We start from the raw sequence: 9,490 nt of genomic DNA on the forward strand, positions 1-9,490 counted from the left end.
TGTCGGGATATGCAGGAGGAAATTAATGCTTTTATGGAGAAATTTGGTATTTTTCAGAACATAGGTCTACCCAGTCCTTTAGTTATAAATGACAAATTGATGAGACACATAGATTATGTTGACAAACAGGATCAATATGGTAATAACCAAGCAATTTCATCAACTAGCACATCAGCACCAAAGGCACTGCCTACATGCAGAGTTCTCTATGACAGTCTAGAGAACCTCTTCTATGTTGAGCATGAGCTAAAGCATTTGTTTCCAGTCCAGCCTACTCTTTTCAGGTACACTAAAACTGATGAAACCCTTAGAAAACTTCAAAAAACCAGAATACCAGAGCCAAAATGGTGGGAAGAGATGTTAGAAATTTTGTTACTAGTCCATTGTAAAAAGTAAATTTTGGTTTTTACTACAGTCAATGATGGTAAAGAGGATAAGCAAAGATCAAATAGGTAAAGAGTATCAGAGCAGGTTAAAGTGTATCAGTAAGAAGATAAAAATAGAGAAGCCAGCACAGAATTACATCAAAGACAACACGATGCTAAATCATAGGGCCTAACTCCAGCACACTCTCAAGAATAGGGAGAACAAACCATCTGTTTGCCTCTATATGTGATCTATGATACCATTTGTCTCTATTTTCATGTAACATATGGTTAGTCATCCTAGAATATATCTCACTTTGTTATGAGATATTTTATTGTAAAATTTTTGTATAAATACTCCCTCATTTAGAGTATTGAGGGGTGGTTTCTTAGACATTGCTGTAAAACTGATTATTTTGGAATAAAGTGTTGTTGGAAAAATTTTGCATGGATGGCTAGACGAAAAATTAATGCAAAGGACTTTTCACAGGATTCTTGTGTCAAACACCAGACAAATAAGTATCTTATATTTCATGTGATATTGTTTTCTTGTTGTTATATAAATTATGTTTCATATCTGAATATTAAAACGAAAAAGAATAATTCAGAAAGTGCTTAAGTGCAATCTGTCTTCAATCATTTTTATTCTCTATGTTTTCTTTTAAACTAGCATAAACAATGAATTCTTAATTGCTCATGTTTCCTAGTTTATTCATTTTGATCATTTAGTAAAGAATTCTTAATTGCTCTTTATTGGTGATTAGTAAAGTTCTTTTCTCTTAAAACATGTTGAAGGATTCTTAATTTCCCTTCATCCCTTTTAATTCCATCCCATCTAATCAAGTCTCTATTTGATCCCTGTTTAGTTGTCTTGCCCTGTGAAACCATCCTTTGTTGAGAAACCAAACCTAGTTGAGCCATATTCTATTGATTCCATTAGCCCAATGGCCTAAACTACTCAGTTATGTCCCTCTGCTATTGAATTTCACCAAACAAAATCAAACCCCCCCCCAAAGCTTTAATAACTAGCCTAAAACCTTTTAAAAACAAGCTAAATCTTAAAGAGAGAGCCCTCTCTAGGTACAGATTGGCTAGATTCTGTACCCAAAAGTTGGTTTGTGGTTACCTCGGACACCTTTCCTCTTCTTACAACTTCTAGGAAAATCTAAATGATAACACCACCAACCTTTCAACAAGCATCGTTGTTGCCATGGCTATTAAATTTCTCAATCTCTATCTTTCCATTGCTCGCCATCTTCTTTCACCACCAGAATCGATCCCACAGATCTCCCACTGAACAGTGTCTAGTGCAGGCCCAGGCGAAACCCCTCAGTAACAAAGGTGTCCCCTTGAAGCCAAAACAACTATGATACCAAATGTTGGTTTTAACCTTGTACAGAAATTACCTCCATAAAAATTCTAAGAACGGAAAATAAACAATTTGAGAGCATAACACATAAAACACACACACATATATATATATAGAGAGATTTTCCCCTGAATCCCAAAACCAGGACTACCAGCTTGATTTTTCATTATGTTCCTTTCAATGTTAAAATACATATATATACATTCCAAAGAATCTAATACCATGGACCGAAAAACCATTGCATCCAAAACCATGTGCAAAAACCATGCACAAAACCATAGGTAGGTCTGCCCAACCTAATATAGGGTCCAAAAAATATTTCCCCATGGCGATGCCTCAGACCTTGTAGAGGGGGGATACCAACCCTCCTCAAACCCCCCGTGACCTCGCATTGCACAACGAAGGGGGGACTTTGCCCCTCCTCTAAACCCCTAGTTAACTATGGGGGCTATTCGTGGAAATAATATAGCACAACCGAACATTCTCCCACTCGTTGTTTTCTTTCCACAGGGGGTAACAAGAGAGCTTAGTCATTTATCCAGCCCTGTAATGCCCATCGTTTCTCTAAACCAAGAGAACTTCCTAGAGCTCACAGATTTTGTAATGCATCTGCACTATTCTTCAAAGTGTCCACCTTTACCAGCAACACCTTTTTGTATTCTATCATATCCCTCACAAAGTCATACTAAACATCAATGTGCATTGTCTTTGAATGATAAGCATGGTTCTTTGCTAAGAAAATTGCACTTTGGTTGTCACAGTCTATCCTTATAGCTCCCTGTATTAACCCCATAGTTGAACACAATCTCTGCAATCAAACTGCTTCCTTACGTGCATCAGTGGCTGCCATGTATTCTACCTATGTAGTTGATAATGCCACTATATATTGTTTCTTACTCATCCAACTGACTGCAATTCCAAATAGGTTAAACACATACCCACTTGTAGACCTTCTTTGATCGATATCTCCATCCGAGTCTGCATCAACAAAGAAATGGATATCCAAAACTCTGTCCAATCCTGGTCTTCCTTGGTAGCACAAACCATAAACAGTAGTGCCACGCAAATACCTGAAAACCCACTTTAATGTTGTCCAATGCTCCTTTCCTGGTTTTGACATAAACTTGCTCAATAATCCCACTGCATGTGCAATGTCTAGTCTATTACAGACCATTGCATACATCAGGCTACAGACTGCACTTGCATATGGAACATGGGACATGTCCTCTTCCTCTTCTTGTGTCTTGGGACACTGTTCAACATATAACTTTACAACAACAGGAATAGGAACCTTCACCGATTTACTATCCTCCATATTAAACCTATGCAATATTGTCTCGACATAGTTCCTCTGGTTTCACTAGAGTTTTCTCTTTACCCGATCTCCTTTAATTTCCATGCCAAAAATATATTTTTTAGCACCAAGATCTTTCATTTCGAATGTGGAGGACAACTGTGTCTCCAAATCCTGGATAATTTCTTTGTCATTTCCAACCAGCAACATATCATCTACATACAAGACCAGATAAATAACGCAGTCACCAATTAATTTAAAATACACACAATGATCTGCTTTGCTTATGGTGAAGCCAAGTCCCTATATAAATGTATCAAATTTTTGATACCACATCCTTGGTGACTATTTTACCCCATATAGAGACTTGTTTAACTTGCATACCAGTTCTTTCTTACCCCTCACCGCAAAACCTTTAGGTTGCTTCATGTAGATCTCTTCTTCCATATCCCCATGAGGAAATGTTGTCTTCACATCCATCTGTTCTGCCTCAAAATCAAAAGCAAAAACAATAGATAAAAGTAATCTAAGAGAAGCTACCTTGGCAACAGGAGAAAAAATATCACCAAAATAAATTCTCGACACATGGGAATAACCTTTTTCTACCAACTGAGCTTTGTATTTCTCCACCTTTCCTTCTGCATTTTTCTTCTTCTTGAACACCCATTTGCTACCAATGGGTTTCCTTCCAGCTGAAAACTCCACCAAATCCCAAGCCTCATTTTTGTGCAAAGATGCCATTTCATCAACCGTGGCCTCCTTCCAGAGTTTTCCATCCTCTGAATCCACTTCTTCCTTCACATTTCTGGGATCATCATCAATAATAGATAAAGCAAAATTTGAATAGAAAGTAGATGAACTATACCTTTCTGGTTGCCTTCTTTCTTGAACTGGTCTTCTCACAACCGGAGTTTGTGGCTCTTCATCTTCTAATTCCTCTTCTCATATAGAGTCTAATTCTTCTTCCTTTAGCTCAAACTCTATTTTCTCAAGTTCCTTTAATGGAACTTCACGTTTAATAACATCTTTCACCTCTCTGAACACCACATCTCGGCTATACACAACCTTCCTTGTTATTGGGTTCCAAAGCTTATAACCCTTTAAACCATCCTTATACCCAGTAAAGATGCACTTTCCAAATTTACTATCCAACTTTGTTTTTTTCTCCTTTGGAACATATACATATGCATCACATCCAAATACCCGCAAATGTGAAAGAGAGGGTTTCTTACCAGTCCATACCTCTTGTGGAGTCTTATCCTCCAACGCTGATGAAGGTGATCTATTGACCAAGTAACATGCTATCTCCACCACCTCTGCCCAGAATTCTTGTCCTAACCTAACACCACTGAGCATGCTTCTTGTGCTTTCCATCAACTTCTTGTTGATTCTTTTTGTAACTCCATTTTTCTTAGGTGTGTATGGAGTACTCTTTTTTCGTGCTATACCACACTTCTTACATAATTATTCAAATTCCTTGCTGCAAAACTCTCCACCATTATCTATCCTCAACACCTTTATCTTCTTCTCTATCTAGTTTTCCACCAAAGCCTTAAATTCTTTAAACTTGTCAAAGACTTCATATTTCTTCTTGAGGAAATATATCCATGTATTCCTTGAGAAGTCATGTATAAATGATACATAGCAGACAAACTTACCCATTGATGGAACCTTCACAGGTCCAAACACATCATTGTGCACAAGCTCTAATATATGTTTCGCCCTCTTACGATCAAAGGGGAAGCTCACCCGATTTTTCTTCCCATATACACAATTTTCACAGAAATCAAGAACCATAGAGCTATGAATCATACCTTCTATCATACCTTTACCATGAAGTATTCAAAGGCCCTTCTCTCCAATATGTCCAAGCTATTGATATCATAGCATGGTCATTTCTGTAGAGACCACTAGATTTTTTGCTCCACTTTCAGGAACAACAGAACTATTGCACCCATCAATAACAATGCTACCTTGTAGTTTGTACAAAGTTCTGATATGAACTCTGTTGGGGGGAAAAGTATCTAATGCAGAATGCCTCTATCCCTACTCTGAAGGTGATAGTACTCCAGCAACAACAGAATGCAAAGCTATTCAAAGTTTCTTCTTTATGAGATGAGAGAGGGAAGAAAAGGATGATCTACTAACCGTTATCTTGCGCTAATATTCGATCCAGTCTTCACTCCTTGCCGCTTGCTCCTAGCTCCTTGTCCTTTCACCGGCCCAGCTACACACAGATCCTGTAAAAGCACAAGAAAAGGAAACTACAAGAAGCATACATCCATAATCGATTATAGGATTAGCATAAATCAAATGTACAAACATCTATTCATCATAAAGACACATGTACATAGAAGAATCTCAAATACTTTATTGATAATAGAAGTAAAGTTCTGAGAGAGTTACAACCGCAATGGGCCCAATCCAGCAACACCTCCCAGCTGAAAGAAATCTCCTCTTCACCTCCTTTAAGCAAACACCCAATAGCTCTAATCACAAACCAACAGCACTTCCTTACTTGCACAAAATTCCAGCCTCCCTAGACCTCATGAGAGAGTTCTATATATAGGGTTTTGGAGAAAGGATGAGTCATCTTGAGACTGGCCTGAAGCTGACTTGTGTCCTCTCCCACTTTAGTTAATCTTCAGTCCTTGAGTCCACTTGGAGAATCTTGCTTCCACTTGGAGATCAATACCCTCTTACTCATCCCTAGGCGAATTCCTTGACCCAAGTGTCAGTTTGGAAGCTTCCTGGGAAGTTGACACCTTGCAGAATGACTGTGCCACTTGGCCAATCTCGCCCAGCGCAGGTAGCCTTCATTGATTTTGACCTTCAGCGCAGGTACAAGGAGGAACAGTTGACATTCAGCGCAGATGCTCAGTGGAGCAGCTGACATGATCCAGAAATAGCCTGTTTTTGAGTGTTTTTGAGTGGAGAACTGATTTTCAGTGCTGTGGTTTGCAGACCTTGTTCCTCTAAGGGTAAGAACAACATGTTTAGGGACTTTGGAAGCTTCAGATTATTGACATTTCATGCTCCATGCTGTTAGGCACAAAAATTTCTATAACAGTTGCCCCCTAAAGTATGAGGTCGTTTATCGGGTGAAATGCTTTATTAGGAGGATCCGAAGTTCATTCAATCGGCTGAGAGGTGCCCTGCAATAAAATACAATACAATACATTATTTTTCATTCTGCTTTCACGATCTAGCTGAGGCGGGAATTCCCATGCTCAGCTTTATAAATTCATTTTGGTACATATAACAGACGACCTTCTGATGATAGACTGATAATTCTCTGCTGAAATTATCATCCTTTGAGTAGGATGATCATCTGCTGCAACAATGTACATATCAAATGTTTTTATATCCTGAATATATATCGCAGCCCGGATGGATGAAACTAGTTCCGGGGTCTTCAATCTCGTTCGATCTTCACTCTAAGTACAAGTCGATCCATGTGAGAATTGCGCTGAAGTCGAACATGGAAAAACATCGCTTGATTACCGGTCAATGATGTAAACCGTTAACAAGCGCGAGAGGAATCACCAATAATGACAATGACCCTCAAGGTACTACAGTACAATTCACGTGGTGTGAATAAAGGACTTGGCGTCGAACACCACGCAAAATCTTTTGGTCGAAGGTCATTGATGTATACCTGTCGCCGGAAGTGAGAAACTTGCCATTGAGGCATGCAAGCTTCAAAGTACTGGGGGGGTGTTCCTAGATCAACTTCTTGGATAATGAGCTGAAGTCGACAAGAAGCGATCCGTCAAAGGAGGGCCTTAATGAATCCCACATCAGTGACACGGAACGAAGCTAATGACTTTAGTGGAGGTGAAAACAATCTGTGAGATATGATTCAGGGTGGCGATCATGGGTGGATGAAGGATAATGTATGGCAGTGGATGGGACACGGTTGACTCTTTCTGAACACGTCTTTTGAACATATAACGACACTAATGTGATGGATCGGTAGCATTACCCCAAATACGGATGGTTTGGCGAGGACCATGGTGATGAGACCGGTGAATGAAACAACCCAACTCGATGTGGTACGGAGGACAAAGTGTCATGTTCAAGAGCGACTTGCTACCATCAAAGCTTTTGAGATTCTCCCAATTTTTCCCCAGTCATTTCTGACCAGTACCTCTTTATTTTTGTCAAGCTTGAGGAGGATAACATATGCTTGTTCTATAACCTGCCCTTCGGGCAAGCCCATCGCTATATTTTAACAAGCCTAGCGATAGGGAAACTCGTTCTCGTCTAAAGACAAGTTTGTTGCTATTTAATCATTTTAATGAGTCTAGCGACAAAGACAACTCGGTCCTTTTCATTTTTAGAGAGTCTGAAAAGGTACAGAAAGTTAACTCCAAAATTCCTTTTTCGTCATCTAATCCCTTAAGTCCGAAAAAGTATAAAACAATATAGAAGAGATGAATTTTCGATAACTTTAACGAGCCAAATAAAACAAGCGCTCGACCTTTTTGTGCAATAATCCCTCAAGTCCAAAAATATTAAAATCTAGAGGAGGGATAGCTCTTCCGGTCCTTTTAACGAGCTGGAAGGCCAAAACTCGGCAAACTTTTCATATTTTACGAGTCAGATGAAAAGAGCTCAAAGAAGACTCGTCTTTTGAGGAACGAGTGATAAGCAGGGATAGCAACAGATTCCAGGTACAGGTTGGAATTTTCCAATCACGGCAGTGTCACAAGGATGGCTAAGTGAAATCACTCTTCGCAGATGTTCCTCAAAATGGGTAAACAATCATATGGAGGTGAACGATAGGCCAAATGGAATGGAGGTGGCAGGTGCAAACACGACCAAGGCTTTTATGGCTAATAAATTTACGATCACAATGGTTATTTACCGGAATAGGTTCTTTTTTTATATAAAAATTAGCTTAAACTCTGGAGGAAACATTGCTCACTGCTTATATTTATTTTTTAACGAGCATGAAGACCGCGTTAAAACTGCTCGGATCTTGCGTTTATTTTTTAACGAGCATGAACTTTATGCTAAAACTGCTCGATATACCAGTCATAAGATAAGAAATGTCTCCTGTGAGATAGCTATTTTTTATGGAGCTTTATCTCACGAAGCTATGCTCCTAATTTGGAAAATTTTGACCTTTGCCCCCCATATCCTTTCTTTATGCAAGTTTGGAAATGGCTAATCCTACGAGTTTAAAGGGTTAGACCTACAGGTTTAAAGGGAGGACCTAAAAATTTAAAAAATAAATAGTCATCCCTTGCTTGCACTCCAAAAGGTTTGCATGCCCCCAGGTATAAGGTAGAATCTCAAGGCTGCCCCTACTTATCCTTCAAAACATTTGTTTTGATGGGTGGGGCTTGCCTCTTTCTGGTTACCCAAAGAATGGTTTTATTTGCTGCCGCAAATGAAACTCTTTCTTCGGCGATGTCTATCATTAGGTTACTCAAAGATGGTTACTACTTGTTGCAGCAAAAGAGTCCCCTTCTTTGGGGGCTGCCCCTACTTATCCTCTAAAACATCAGTTTTAATGGGTGAGGCTCGCCTTTTACCCAAAGATGGCTACCATTCGCTGCCGCAATAGAATCTCTTTCCTTGGTAGCCTACCTATTTAGACAAAGTTGAATGACCCTTGTCAGACAAGTAACCTTATCAAAAGAATCATATTCTAGAACAACCCCTCTTCCATCCACGGACGGGGTACGGACTAGTCATATTCTTTCGCGGAAATTCTACTTTATACCCAAGGTTTCCTCTGCCCGAAGCAGACCAGGATGCATGCCCCCTGGGTTCCAGTTCTATCTTTCTGAATCACTCGCATTCATCGGGAAGGAGGACTGGAGGTGGAGACCTTTCTTGGGTGAATAGACCATTGAGGATTGGTATCTGACTATTTGCGATGCGTGATCCCGGAAATGAAAGATGGTCTACGAGTTTGACCATCCTTCCTTCGTGTGGAAAACACATTACTCTAAAGAGTGAGGAGACTATAGCTCCCATGCAATATATATAGTCTCGTCCAAGGAGTAGGTTATAATCCAAGGGTCCTTGAACGACCATCACATTCAAATTAACGGTCTTCCCTTTCAATGTAACAGGCACATTGGGGAGGATCCCTAATGGTCGACTGGTTCCTTTATCAAAGCCCGAGAGATTTCTTATCTCAGGCAAAAGCGCCGGGGAACCCAGTGCTTTCCAAGCAACAGAGGAAAGTATACTCACAGATGCCCCTTCATCAATGATAGTTCCAGCCATCACCATTCTATAAATTTGGACTATGATTCTGAATGGTATACTGGCTGGTAACCAGGGTCTGCCCAGTTGGTTCCAATCAAAGGACACAACCAGGTTGCTTGGTGGTGGGACCGAATATACGGCCGGATACGATCCTGACGATGTTCCTTCCTGCGATAAAGGAATGGGCGCATTGCCCTGATGCTCATCAGAATCTGTGTTGACGAAAAGAACCTG

The sequence above is a fragment of the Pinus tabuliformis genome, chromosome 8 (genome assembly GCF_031772625.1).
Source record: "Pinus tabuliformis cultivar Carrire ecotype Pingquan chromosome 8, CPIR1, whole genome shotgun sequence".
NCBI lineage: Eukaryota > Viridiplantae > Streptophyta > Pinopsida > Pinales > Pinaceae > Pinus > Pinus tabuliformis.